The sequence below is a fragment of the Sus scrofa genome, chromosome 18, assembly GCF_054392235.1.
Source record: "Sus scrofa isolate SSC_HxYL_T2T_F1_AM1 chromosome 18, Sscrofa_HxYL_maternal_Yorkshire_Landrace_v2.0, whole genome shotgun sequence".
In the NCBI taxonomy this organism is placed as follows: Eukaryota; Metazoa; Chordata; class Mammalia; order Artiodactyla; family Suidae; genus Sus; species Sus scrofa.
In genome coordinates this window covers 30,799,726-30,814,988 of record NC_139400.1, presented here as the reverse complement: position 1 = coordinate 30,814,988, position 15,263 = coordinate 30,799,726, and the positions used below count along the sequence as shown (strand labels likewise).

The window sequence follows — 15,263 nt, the reverse complement described above, 5'->3', positions numbered from 1 at the left end:
GAGTTAGTGATTTAGAAGACTAAATGACATATATGTAAGATTCCTACTGCAGTATTTATGAACTAAATGAAAGATAACCTCATCCTCCTGCTTATACCATAATTATTATTCTTATCATCATAAACATTACTATATATTTACATAATCAGCCTACATTTATTCTTTTTCCTAATACATGTAAGGAACGATACTGGGTTAATACTAGTGGGTAAGATGTGACTAAACTTATACCAAAGCCAAATCTACAATCACAAGTCAAAATATTGGTCTATCCAGGAAAGATAAACTATATTTCAGAATGCCTGAACAACACACCAACACTTAATTCAATTATTTAAATAATTCATTCTCAGAATCTAACCTGTCCTTGAAGATCTTGCCAGAGGCCTGCATCGCAATTTTCCAAACTGTGTTTATAGGGACTGTAGTCACATCAGATGCTCCTGGGGAAAAAGAGCAGGCTTCATGATAAAGTAAGTGGGGAGAACACTGTATTATGTCTCCTTTGGAAATTCACAATGCATAGTAGCATATTAAATCCTCTGAGAAATTTTTCAGTGATAACTTGTATTTTTCCCCAGAGCAATAAAAAACATTTGACTGTGGAAACCTCTATAAATTATGACTTTTGAAATCCTTTGGAGCTAGTGTTATGTAAAGGTACCTAATTTTTACGCAATAAATTATTAAGAAAACACACATCTATATAAAAACTTGAAATGTCAAGTCACTAAAAAAATTTTACGAATATAAATAATATCTGTGTACATGTGTGTATTTTAAACATTTTAAACTAGTAAATCAATTGTTTTTAAGAGGTAGGATTACTGGTGACTTTATTTTTAAATACTTTTTCCAGATTTTCTATATTAAATAAACATTGTTTAAAATAATCACAAAAATAAATAAAGCATGGATTTATAATCTATCTGAATATTAAAAATTAAAAGAATATCTTAGTAATTATTGTATATGTCTTAGTATGAGAGTTGTTAGATCACATAAAATGTCTTCCATTATTTATTACTCATATAAAGAGGTTAGTAATTTTCTAAATTTAATGATCCCCATATTCTAGATGCTATACAATTCGAAGTCAACTTAAAAGTACTGGTCCATGGATCTCAGATAGTACTTTTTAACTATAACACTGCCTTAATAACATAGAATAAAGTTGCCAACTTAAATATGACACAACCATGAGGTACACATATGACATTAAAGCAAACACATTGATTTCATTGATTACTGCAATTTAAGCATATGTAAATTTTCCATTTGCAAAAAAAAAAAAATAGGAAATTATTCACTTTTATATTACCTAAAAGTTAACTCATCAAAACATATTTTTAAAAATTAACTTTGTGATTTTATTTATCTTTAGTAAAAATTAGAGGTGGCTATTTTACCCTGGAATAACTCATAGCAACTTTGTGGTGCTTAAACATAAAAATAACAAAACACTGCTGTATAGCACAGGGAATTATGTCTAGTCACTTGTGATGGAACATGATGGAGGATAATGTTAGAAAAAAATGTATATATACGTGTGACTGGGCCACTTTGCCATACAGTAGAAATTGATGGAACACTGTAAACCAACTAAAATGGAAAAAATAAAAATCATTTAAAAATAGCAAAACATTAACTATAATGAAAAAAAGTTAAATGAATCTACCCTTTTATATAGCTCAGTAAATCAAATGTTATGGACTACATTTCCAAGCCATTGAAAGAAATTCACTCTCTAGTCAGTTGTCAATATTTATGAAGTGCCCCCAAATTTTGCAGTACCCAGAGTAAATAGGCCTATAGCAATGTTTATTTTTCTGTAATCCCTTCACATGTTTTCTTTAAGGCATGCAGTCACTCTAGGATTCAATTCATACACACACACACCCCCAAGTATCTACAGGTAAAATTCACTTCTTCTACATACACATAAAAAAAAAATATGTCTTACATATTTCAGGTCATTAATATCTTGCTCTGAAATTCTTAATCTGTATTTCTTACCTCAGCAGTCTGTTAGCTCTTCTTACCAGTGCCTTACAACTGAAGGAAAATCAAGGGAAAACTGGCACTCTGCTCCTCTGGTCATTTTTAGAATTCCATTAATGAGGGACCATATTTGAGAAAGGTGTCTCACCATGTAAAGAGGGAGAGGGAAGGAGAGAGGGAGAGAGGGAGAGAGTGTGTGTGTGTGTGTGTATCACAGTCATGAAAAGAAGTCAAGATGCGTCATTTCTACAACAGAAAAATTAGAATCATTCTTCTCTTTGAAGGACTTGAACTGTGAACTAAAGTGTTAATCAACATTGATCAAAAATAACTGAAATCCAAAAAAGTGGAAGAAATTTTGCAAGACCACTTCCTTACTCTAAATGAGTTTAACTTCCACTGCCAAAACAAATTGACTCCAGGGAATTGTGGTATATAGATGAAGAAATATCAGTTACACTTAAGAAATCACAAACTTTCTGAAGAATGGAGCCAGAGAAAAATTTCTTCTACAGGAAGATGGGGTGAAAAAGCTAATGAAATTTGGTGCTAATTTTAGAGTTTTTAATTTTTTTTAATCTTACCAAAAGATCTCCTCTCTTGAAAAAATTTAAAGTGCACAATACAGTATTATTAACTCTTCACACTGCTGTACAGCAGATCTCTAGAAAGTATCTTGTATAATTGAAACTAAGATTTTAAAATCATAAAATGATAGGTTGTGAGCACATTGAAAGCAGTAAAATCCATGAAGACCAAAGGATATATTCACTGGGAACAAGGAACAAGAGGTATATTACCTTTTTTGCCAGGGTTTCTAGATTGATAGATCAAAGAAATATGGTAGAAAACAGTTTGTTTGAATCTCAGCAAAAGATTTCATATGTTTCTTTAAGAAAGGGAGAAGGTTTGGTTGAATAACCCGTTTCAGAGAGCTGGATTAATAGACTGATTTACCTAGAAAAAGAGGCATCTTTTGGCATTATGTAAGAGCCCAGTCTCAGCCCTTGATTTATTATCAAGCAAATATTTATCACATCACTTCTATATGCCTGTCAATATGCTAATCACCTAAATGAAAGGGCTATACTATTAACCAGGGGAGATTTGCATGTACTCAGGAAACGACATTGTTGGGGTTATATGGAAGGAATTCAAGGAAAGTCTACAGAAAGTCAGTTATCTTGCTGAGTTGTTGAGTAGAAGCAAAGTTAAGAAGAGTGTCATTGGAAGAACAAATTAGCAAGTATAAATAAAATATAGCAAAAAGATGTACAGTTCACATGGGAAATTTCAAGTAAAACATAAAGCAAGGAAGAAAGTGGTAAAGACGTAAGCCTCATTTTATAATCAGAATCCAGAAGTGAAAGTGCAAAATAAGTCATGCTAAGGAGTTTAGCACTTCATCTTGAAAGCTATAATAAAATATTTAAAAGATATAAATAGTACCTGTCAATTTGGAAGTTTACTCTGATGCAAGGGGACTTGAAGATGGCAAGCAGGAAAAAACAGTAGAGAAGTTATTGCAGGCATTCCGGTATGAGACATGATGGCCTAAGACAAAGTCCTCGCATTGAGAATGGAGGGACAGAGGCATCTTTTAAAAATAGTGGTTGACTGGGAGTTCCCGCTGTGGTGCAGTGGGTTAAGAATCTGACTACAGTAACTCAGGTCACTGCAGAGGTGCAGGTTTTTGATCCCCAGCCTGGCATAATGGGTTAAAGCATCCAGTGTTGTGGCTGAGGTTCAATCCCTGGCCTAGGAATTTGCATATGCTGCAGATGCAGCCATTAAAAAATAATAAAAAAATAAATAAAAATAGTTGTTGATGATTCATTGAACAAATATTTACTGAGTATTTGTTACGTGTATCCAGCTAGGTAGTAGGACTTTAGTGCTAAATATCACTGATTCCATTTTTGCCTTCAAGAAGAAATAGTGAGTGTTTGCCAGTTGCCAGATACCAAGTCAAAATCATATTCTCAAATTATTGAATTCTATTCTAAACCTCATTCTGTGAGGTAGATATTATAGTACCCAGATGTCGAGATGAGGAAAAAGAGACTCAGAAAACTGTAAAGGATTTGTCCAAGATTACTAATGACTACAAAGATGAGACATGCCTGGCTCCCAAGACTCCATCTCATTGTTAACCACTGAGATAAGTTTGAAAGATGCCCAAAGGTTGTATCAAACAACTTTCATTTAGCAAACAAGCATTCATTCCACTTAGCTAAATAGAGGAATAACAAATTCATTCAAAAGGTGATTGAGGAACAGAGGGGACAGAAAATGAACAGGAGATAGTTTAGAGATCAACCATTGCAAGAAATTGTCACCACTTCTAGTGTATGAGGTCCTAGAAAGAAAAGAAAGACCATGCCACAGCTGAGTCAGGGCTATCCCATTGGTAGCTGGCACCACAAAGAATTACAGCCATTTTTAAAGACAGAGGGGGAGGTATTTCTCTTCTGGCTTCTCTCCTTGTTCCAACTTTGCTCTAGTTCTTGCCCCTACCTCCCCACCAGTGTCTCCCAATGACTGAGACTAGCCAGAAGCAGAAAGGAGCTATAAGAGAAGCAGGGGAAAGGAGCATGCGGGATTGCCCCTCTACCCACCCAAGATGGAAACTTGTTCGCATTTTCATGGAGTTCACCTTTTATCCATAGAAGTTTGAGAATGTAGTGATTTTCCTAAGATAGTAAACAGTAGGTTAAGATTTGTGTTTTAGATAGATTAAATTCTAATTGAAGTATGGGTGTAAGGAGTTAAATGATTCAAGATAAACCAGAGAAGGCAGCTGCAAGACTTTTGCATTAGTTCAGAAAAGAGAAAGGGTTCAAGGGCAGCAGGATACCAATAACCCACAAAGGGAGCATGGGAGCAGAAATAGATTAGGCTGAGGAGAGAAGGTCGTGGATTTAGAAAATGCTAGTTTAAGGTGTTCCAAAGAAGAACTTCAGAATAGAAGCTGTAGCTTAAGCACTGTCAGAAAGGAACATTTATTGTTGAAAGCCCTTGGTTAATATAGATAGTAGTTGAAACCATGGGTGTGGTTGAGACAATTTAGAGTGAACCAAGAAATATAATGTCAAGATGTCCCCAGAATGGTATCATCAATTCTAACTAGTGTAAAGAAAATCAAGTAATAAAACGCCTCCGTAACATTTTGTAAAAATACAGCCTATATGGATCAGTGGGCATAGAGCAGTAGAGGTGAGCTAAGTGGTCTGTGAAGGGCCCTCTTTTGTCCATTTAGTGCTACTAATGTGCAGTGAGCTAAGTGAAGGCAGGAAGCAGAAGAAAGTAGATAAAATCTCAACATTTTTAAACAGATAGAAGGTGGCTATCAAGTGTGAAGTGTGTATGAAATAGTTATCCTGAAAAATGAATTCCCTTCTGCAAATTTTAGATGTTAGTATGATTCAACAGATTTGTATTTCTGTAAGCTAGATTATGCCTTTACTTTTCCTTGGATAATGACTATATTCATAGATATAAAGACATTTTAATTCATATCTTAATAAAATTGGTTAATACAAATCAAAAATTTTATCTATCAAAGATACTAAATACATAGAATACATGCGTTAATGAATGTGCATATGAATATACACCATTAAAGAAGTTTAAGAGAACAATAGTAGGTGCTGATTTGAAAAGCCCCACAATAATCTGGAGCATATACATGATTTATGCAAAAAGTTATAAAGGAAATAGTTCTCAGTTCAAAACATTTAAAATATCTCATACAAGTAACACCTGAAAATTAGTGGAAAAATGTAGAAGACCGTATTTATAATCACAATAGTGAAAACTAGAAATTTATCTGATTACTTGATGAATCACGGAGTATTTTAAAAATACAAGTCAGGCTTCTGAAAACACCCTTCCCATCAGAGCAGTTTTTAAAAGACACTAATATGCAAGTTATTTATACACACTCACCCATACATATATTTTAGGAACTACTCAATATCTTAAAAGCAATCACAAAATCAGTCTTCAGCTTAATCTTCATCTGCATTTTAATGATTTTAAAATATAGCCACATTATAGGGCTTGAGGTTGCATATTGCTACATTACTAGTTTCATAGCATTGTGGCTTTCCATCTTGGTAGCAATAAATTCTAGTAAACAGAGCCATTAACAGCATTTTTATAGGGTCAAATGGAGCTATGGCACTAGAAGTGTGGTGCTAAGTAAAATTTGAAGGCTACTATGTTATACTCAACTATTTATTAAGGCACTAAAAAAAGGTCTTCCCAGGGATGTTTGAAAGTTTTTCATGATCTTTTCTCCCCTTGACAGTTCTAGCTTTTATGTGGCAATTTGGAAAAAAATGATTGCCTAAGATTTCGCAAAGTTTGAAGTTCTCGTTAAAATATGAGCTGTACAAAAGAATCTGGCATTCTGAACAAAAATAATTAAAGTTAGGTGGTAAGTAAAAATGCTCATGATCTTATTTAGAAATATGTATGCTATATTAAAAATTTGAATACACATAATAATAATTTTGAATATGCATAATGCATGGAACGTCTTTAATTAATAAAATTCAACAAAACTGGATTCCCTGAAATATGTCAAAGATGTTTCACCTTAATAAAATCAAATACCAACATAATGTTACCCTATAAAATCATCTTTCAGTTTGGAAAATCGTCTTTTACTCACCTACATATCTTTTCAGGCTGTGAAAAACTTGTTATAAGTTTTATTACACACATGTAATTTCATAAAAGATGAAAAACTTCTGTGAACTTCAGTTTTCTATTTTGACTCATTTAGAGCACATAAAAATAGCTTAATCCTTGAAATAATTTACTGTGTAATTATATCTTGAATATCTTATATCAATTAGATTTTACCATAATTTGGTAAGATATCGTTGGAAACAAATTTCGTGCTGTCATACTACTGATATTGGAGATTATTTTAGTTTGTTCATTGGCAAACACGTTTTCTATAAGCAAAAAATGTTTATTTTAACGCAAATTAGAAAAAAATATGTCAAATTTCATATTCATGATTTCATAGCCACTACTATTTATGATGTGGATGAAGTTAGACCGTAAGTTTTAGAAACTAAATTGACAAAAAGTATTCATTAAATAATAGGAAAAATGGCACATAGATACGATGAAAATCTTGAAGGTGATGTGTGGATAATTAATATCAGAGAAGCACAGACATCATCCATTCTCTCTGCATGATTACGAAAGAAACCGGGGTGCAGGGAGATGAGATGATCACACAATTTGACAAAAGTCTTAAGTCCAAAAGCAAGTCAGAGTACCTGCCGCCCAGTACACGTCCTTGGGTTACACAAGGGCAGCCACCTCCCATCTGCCATCCTCTTCACAGTTGCATTGAAACAGAGCTGAGTGTGAAAATTATGAAAATCAAGCCATCAACTCAAAACTACCCATAAATACATAGATACATACCTTGGCACTTTCTAGAAACAAAAGTCATGACACATAGTCTAAAATCACCTATGCAGTTTTTTGTTATGGCTGGGTGGTCATTTTGTTTTTTACTAAATTTTGATAAAATTGTTTTGGTATTAATTTTCTTACTGAATTGAAATATAAAATAAGCATTTATTAAGAATCTGACTTTCCATCTCTGTTTTATTCTGGTAACTTTGTATGCCACTGCATACATAAATATTCAAAAAATGGTCAACTAGAATATAATTTACATACATTTATTCTTTAAATGTATTACTTAAGCATAGTGATGAGGGCTGTCCTTACATTATTGATGTATAATCTCTTCAAAACCAATGCAAGACTAAAAATTCAATTGGTGGCTGATAGCATTTGTAGTGCATTTTCTATAACACTTTTCTCCGTGGATTCTAGAGAAATTCTCCATAATTTTCAAAGGGTATTCTCTTCTGGGGGATTTATAATCACCTAGGCTTTCATTAAGATATCTCGTAAGGTATACAAGCCTTTAACACAACCATAAATTCATCCCCATATAGTGGAACTTAGTAGATTTTAATGTAAATAAAAATGTTCTTTTTTAAAGTTCATAAAAGGGAAACTTTTTATGAGTGTTCTTTTTCTCCCTATGAACTCTATTTTAAGATCTGTTCACTTAGTCTGTTCCCTCATTATCAGAGAAGAATACTTACTTGAATAAGTTATATTTACATGTGTCAAGTATATAAAGAAAATCTACAACCTATTTAACAATTGCCCAAATATTCAAAATCCAATTATATAAGTTGTTTACAATGAAAACCCTACTCTTTTTCGTCTACTTTATACCATTTTATGTACGACACACCCATGGCAATGGAGAAGGAAAAGAGAGATGGAGTATAAACTTTATCATATTATTTGATTACTGATTAACATGGCATTTAATCAGATTTTCCAAAACTAAAATGAAAAATTTCAATGTAAGATTTCCGTATGTGGGCCATTCGCAGACTCTTTCAGGAAGCCAATTAAAATTTTACTCTAACTAATTAAATTTACAAGATACTACCACACATCATTTAGAATGTCTTTAAAAATAAGGTGACTATACCATGCACTAGTACAGATGCATAGGAAGTGGAACTCACATACATCATTGATGGAAAGATAAAGTGGTATAGTCACTTTGAGTAACAGTTTCTCAGTCTCTTGTGAAGTTAATCATACACTTATTATCTGACCCAGAAATTGCATTCCTAGACCTTTGCCCAAGTGAGAAGAAAAATTTCTTTACACAAAACATTATGTGAATGTTCATAGCATAATAACTCAAAATAGGAGTAAATAAGCATATCAGTAAACATTCAATGATGGAATACCACTCATCAATGCACTAATGTACCAGTAGCATCACTGAATATCAGAGGTACCCATGGTAAGTGAAAGAAGCTGACCTCAAAAGCCCATGTACTATACAGTTAGTATATTTTCACACAAGGACGTGCACATGAATGCTTATAGAAACAATAGTCTTAAGAGCCAAAAAACAAGAAAGAACAGAAATGTTCGTCATCTGGTATGTGTATTATGTTATATCTAAACAATAGAACATTTTCCAGCAAGAAAAAGAATAAACTACAGATAGATGCAGCAACATGCATGAATTTCAAAAACATTTTAAGTGAAAGGAGCCAGATGCAAAGACCACAGGCTATAAAATTCCATTTATATAAAGTTCTAGGAAATGCATGTTAACATGTTGACATAACTCTATAATGTTACAGAGCAGACTATGTTTGCTAGGGTGGATGGCAGAAGACATGACTGCAAAGTGATGAGGAAACTTCTGGGGGTGATGAAAGTGTTCTGTGGCATGATTGTGGTGATAGTACAGTAGTACACATTTGGCAAAATTATCAAATTATATAGCCAAATTTTATAAATTTGAGTTTTGTAAATTATATCTTAATAAAGGTGAAAAAAACAAAATATGATTGAAGACCCCAAAGAGCTGTTGTTTTCATGGGTCACATTTATGACATTTAAGTTAATATTGTGAAAAAATTATAAATATGTATTTATCAATTTATTAGAAGTTTTTCTATAATCTTAAAACTGTTCTAAAATAGTCTTATTAACTAAAAATATATGTGATGTCCAAAATCATGAACATAAATAAAATATATTTCACTCTTTCAAAAAATAAGTTTACTACACTTTAACATATAAATATTTTATGAAAAACCTATATCTTTCAAGACAAAATTAGTTCCATGAGAAGAATAGCATTGTTTTACATTTTTGTAAACCTTTTTAATGTCTCACTTAATAGACAGCTAGATTCTCATATCTACTTCTGTATTTAATTTGTTGTGACATGCTTATGAATAAGATCTAGTCTTACATAAGTATTTTAAATTGGGAGAATATTTTATAGCTTTTGAAAGTGATAGTTTCTTAAAAATGAGTTACATTGTGCAATATGAAACCCTGTAAATAAACCTCCTGTATTATTGCATTGCACTTTAAATGGATCTAGTATTACCCATGCATGCAATAAAAAAACATTGGCTGAGATATATAGCAATAAGACCTGGTAAGCATTCCTGGTGAGGGGAAAAAAGCCATACACAGTGAAAACAACTTGCCATTACCTCTTAAAGCTGAACAGGTGTGGACCTTAGAAAAATTTCCACACCTGTGCCCAGACAGTATGAAGATATATATTGTGGTATTGTTCGTAATACCAAAAAACAGAAATCTCCCAAATGACCATGAAAGAATAATGTATAAATAAAGTATAGCAGAGTCACACAATGGAATATAATTATATAGCACTGATGAAGATTGTCAAAAATATATACAGATTTTAGAAAAAATATTGTTGGCTGAACAAAAATAATTGCTTAAGAACATGTATTATAAAATGCCATGTTAAAATCAGGTTTTATAATAGGTAGAACTGAAAAAAATATTATTTAGGGATATATGCCTTGTGACAATGATAATCACAGCAGTAAATAAGAAATAAGTTCAAAATCATGAAGTATATCTGAGAGGGAAGCATAAGGATAGAATCAGGGAAGAAAACAGTTATCTTCATCAAAGAGTAACATTTCTAAATTCAGTGCTTATCATTAATCATGATTATGATTCATAACTTACATTTAGTTTGCACATGTGCTTGAATTTTATCTATGTACATGCTATAGTAGTATTTTAATGGAATCATTAATCCTGAGGTAGGCCTAAGACACTGCCTTGCCCACTTCCTTGATGATACACTTTCTGAAGATTTTTGAGAAAAGGACTTTGGATCTTCTTTATAGTCTGCTGGGATCTCATATAGTCACTTATTTAAAGTAGGATGTCACATAAAGTAGTACCGTATATGATAAGATTTTCCTAATAGTAGTACCGTATATGATAATATTTTTCCTAATAGAAAAAGCATATTACAACCATGTAGATTTTTTAAAAAAATCCACATAATATGCACACATGTAGACATATATCACATAATTAACGGTCTTATGACTCAACACAATTCCATTGTTCCATTAATTTCTGTTCTACACAAATACATGCAGTGCTTTACATGAAATATGCCTAGAAACTGCACCACAAACACCCATTCTTGTGAAAATAAATAAAAAGAAGGAAAGGAAGGAAACTAAATAGAATTTCTCATTCTATTCATGGCACTTCATTTTGCGTTCTGAGGGGTTCTTTTTAAACCCGTGCAAATTCATTTAAGCTCTGGTGATGCGATACAACATTTATTTTCATGACTGTGCTATCAAATTTAACAATCAGGCAATAACAAGAGCCTATATATTTTCACAGCATTCTTTCAGGATATTAAAATATAATAACTTTGAATTCTGACCTTATTTTCAAGGTCAGATATATAGTTCTGAAAACAGCATATTTATGGTTCTGTAATTGAATATTCAGTGTTATGCAGAAAAAATTCTCTGTAGAATTTTATAGGGAACTATCACAAATACATTTTACTTAGTAAGGCTCATTGTTGAATATGAAGTGATATAAAGAATAGACTGTTATTTGATATTCAGCCTCACTGGAATGGTCACAGTTGCTATTTGGGCAACATTAGTAATGTTCTTTTTTTCTGATTATCTAACCCTTAAGTTTATTTTGTAGTGACTTTAATGTCTTTCAGGTTTAAGCTTTGTCAAAGAGTTAATGTACTCTAATTATAAAGTTGCCTTTAGGAGCTGTATGTTTTGATTGTAGTAAGCAGGCTGTGTTATGTTAAGGCTAATTATCATTGACAAGTAACACGTTTGGAAACCAATAAAGAACCAGTATTTTTATATAATTATAAATGTCCTGAAAGGAAAAGAATATGTGTTTTGTTTTGTTTTTAATGGGCACACCCATGGCATATGGAAATTCCCTGCCCATGGGATGAATCCAAGCCTCAGCTGCAACCTACACTGTAGCTGCAGCAATGTCAGGTCCTTTAACCCACTGTGCCTGGCCAAGGATCAAATCCACACCTCCTCAGAGACCCCAGCTGCTGCAGTCATATTATTAGCCCACTGCACCACAGTGGGAATTCCAAGAAAATGTGTCCTTTTTTTAATAGTCCAACTTGTATTTCTTGAGTCTCAAAAAACAAATGAATTATAAATAATGTGTTGATTTTCATTTTAAGAGACTTCCTTTTTTACATGCTGTCAATAGAATAAACCTCTTATAATAAATCTACTGGGGTTTTTTTGTTGTTTGCTTTTTAAGGCCATGCCTGCTGTATATGGAAGTTCTCAGGCTAGAGGCCAAATAGGACCCGCGGCTGCTGATCTGCACCTCAGCCACAACAACCCCAGATCCGAGCCACATCCACAACCTACACTACAGCTTGCAGCAATGCTAGATCCTTAACCCACTGAGCGAGGCCAGGGATTAAACCCATATCCTCATGGATACTATTTCTGGTTCTTAACCCCGCAAGCCGCAATGGGAACTCTTAAGTCTGCTGTTATTGATATTTTATGCTTTTATAATAAAAAAATATATACATAATGCCAATTTTATTATCAAAACACTATAATACCGTGTCATTAAAAATACAGTTCTTAATTAGAAAATATCCACATATTTTATTTTTCATGGATACATAAATAGTAATAACAAATGATGAATTACCCTTATGTTCCCCATACTCAAAATTATCACTCAAATATATAAAGTATCTCTAATACTGATTCTAAGAGTTATTAAACTCTGGCCCCTTTGGACTTAATACTCATAAGTCATAACCTACAAGGCTGGGGTCTCTATAGGTCAGGGATGCCTGCTTACATTATATAATTCTGTAAGCCATCCACATGTATTAGTTACATCGAATAGAGAAAGATAAACACAACCACACTTAGGTGCCAAGAACCCTAAAATGATAAATAATACTGGATCTTCTTACTAGTACAATCAGTACTACCAGTACTTTCAAGTTAGAGATGCTTGAAATATATTCCCTAGTTCCTCCATGATTCTCTACAGTTCTTTATTGGCAATCCCTGAGCTTGTCGGAATGTTGCATTTAATCCAATTGCTAGTGTTGATGAGTCATATAGATGACGATTCGGAAATAAGACTGAAAGCTATGTCCTGAACTCCCATAAACTAAAATGAAATTGATGAAGGCTAGCAACATCAAGGCTGAAGAAGGTAACATAGCACCAGAAGTTTGGAGTGTCTGCCGGTTAAAATGACTCTATTGTGCATCTGAAACAGTAGCTTTCTTCTTCACTGATACCTAAAAAAATGTTATCCAAAAAAATATCATTTCATCTACTAACAAATATGCACATCATTAAAAATGAACAGTTTGACTGTGCACTTTTCTAACTGGTATTTCTAATTTGAGTACAATAAGAGATTGGTGCATATAATACCAAGTACAAAGATTTTATGTGAATTCATTTGAAAAATAATGTCTCAGAATAAAGACAATAGTAAGACATTTTCCTGGATCTTTAGCTTCTGAATTATAACCTTTATTCCTCACTTTCCCCTGCATACCCTTAACTCTTCACACTTGCCAAGAGACGGAAGTAAACAACCATAAACTCCAAGATTTTCCTATGAGTATATGATGGGGCCCAAAAGTGACATCAGGCTGGAGAAAGAATAGTCACCTTTGGCTTGAAGTATTTCTTATGGGCCAGTAAAACAGCCTCAACATCAGGCGTGCAGTCCCAATGCACATAGAAAAAGTGGCTTAGACTTATTCCTAAATAAACTTTTAGAGGCTTGATTCCTATAGAATTAAACTCTCTGAAAGGCACATTATGAAAAGTCCTAAATAAAAGTATAGCACAGGGAGAGTAAAACAAAGCTTATGTCCCATTTCTCTATTTTTATTTTCTATTTAAAAAAGTAAATATATTTCAAAAATTCTACAAAAAAAGAAAATAATTTTAAAGAATATGAAAGTTCCTGTTTTGTTAGGAATTCCCTAAATTTGAAGACTTGTATGATTTTGTTTCATCCACCCATTTTTGTACAACTTGTGTAAGAATACAGACTTGGAAGAGTCAAGTGCATTTTGTGAAAGAGTAAATAAGGTACATTCAGATTTTATAATAAACATAGAATTATGAATGAAAGAGTAAAGCCATAGGCTGAATAACCATATATCTAAAAGTCTTGTTAGAAAAGTCATAATTACTAAAAATTAAAAAACAAAATGAAACTGCATCTACTGGTCTTTTTTCACATGAGTTAATTGAATTCACCTTATAATTTACCGTACTCCAGTAAGTTTTCTGGAAACGTGTATATAAAATTCAGCACAGAAAGGTTTTCTTTATCTCAAGACACATTAGAATAAAATTTAATACATCAAAAGAACTTATTTTCCATTGTACTTACTGTATCTCCCTTAAGATAATGAACATTTTGGTAGCTTCAATCCAAAGGCTGGGATCAGATCCAGGATGGGAGGGTATAGGAAGGCAGGATGTAGGACAAATGTCTTTGTAGGTTAGCATCATGCCAAAATCCTGCAGAACTGTCTCATGGGTTTTATTGCATCAGAGCCAGCTCTCCTAAAGCTGACAGAAATCTCTGTATCTCTAATTGTTATATAATTGTAGAGGAATAGTATCAGCCTGCTTTGATTTAGCAAATGGAAATTTTTTCCAGCAAACTCTATATCAAGGTTCAATTGAAACAGCTGCGCAGCTCTTGCATGAACCAAACAAAGGGAGACCTTTAAAGCATAGACAAAATTCCATGCTCTTCTAAGCTCCTTTGAAATGAAAAAGAAGCATTTTCTTCCTAATATGAATAAAGTGATATCCTCCCAAGGTCATTTTCAATAGAATGAAAAATCAAGTTACAGGGAGATTCTTCCACTTTTATGATGATCGGAATATATGACTAAAACTGAGCAGAGAGCACCAGTGATGTCCTGTGTTTACACCCCACCCACTTTGTCACAGTGCCCCCTGTATTATCAGTTTATAAAGCCCTTGGTCAGGCAGTTCAGACCATGTGGAGAAGAGGCCCTTAGTAAATCCATGTTGAATTATTCTTGGACTTCTTTTTTTTTTTTTTTAAATCCCATTTGCTGAACTCATTTTTAACATATGTAAAAATTATTTGTGACTACATTAAAAACTTTTGGGCAGTATTGAATGATTTCTGATATAAAAGACGGAAAAAAATAGCACTCATCTGCCCTACCTACCCTCCAAGCTTCTTGATTTTTTAAATTATATTTTAAATATTAAAATGTCTCAGTTAAATAATAACTCAATTAAGCCATATGTTTATACAGTTCTCAGGGT

The 15,263-nt window shown here is 32.9% G+C and overlaps 1 long non-coding RNA gene across 5 annotated transcripts in view; it reads right to left on the bottom strand.

The window, feature by feature from the left end:
* Nucleotides 1-14,911, bottom strand: part of LOC106506787 (uncharacterized) — a 93,920-nt gene extending 79,009 nt beyond the window's left edge. For 3 of the 5 annotated variants that reach the window (XR_014834014.1, XR_001302346.3, XR_001302344.3), the window contains exons 1-2: nucleotides 14,344-14,911; nucleotides 362-443 (exon numbers count right to left, since the gene is read on the bottom strand). This is a non-coding gene — a long non-coding RNA (uncharacterized LOC106506787). Of the gene's footprint in view, nucleotides 1-361; nucleotides 444-7,301; nucleotides 7,386-14,343 lie in introns of all 5 variants that reach the window. The other 2 variants (XR_014834015.1, XR_001302345.3) reach the window with 1 other exon arrangement.
* Between the last annotated feature and the right edge of the window lie 352 nt (nucleotides 14,912-15,263).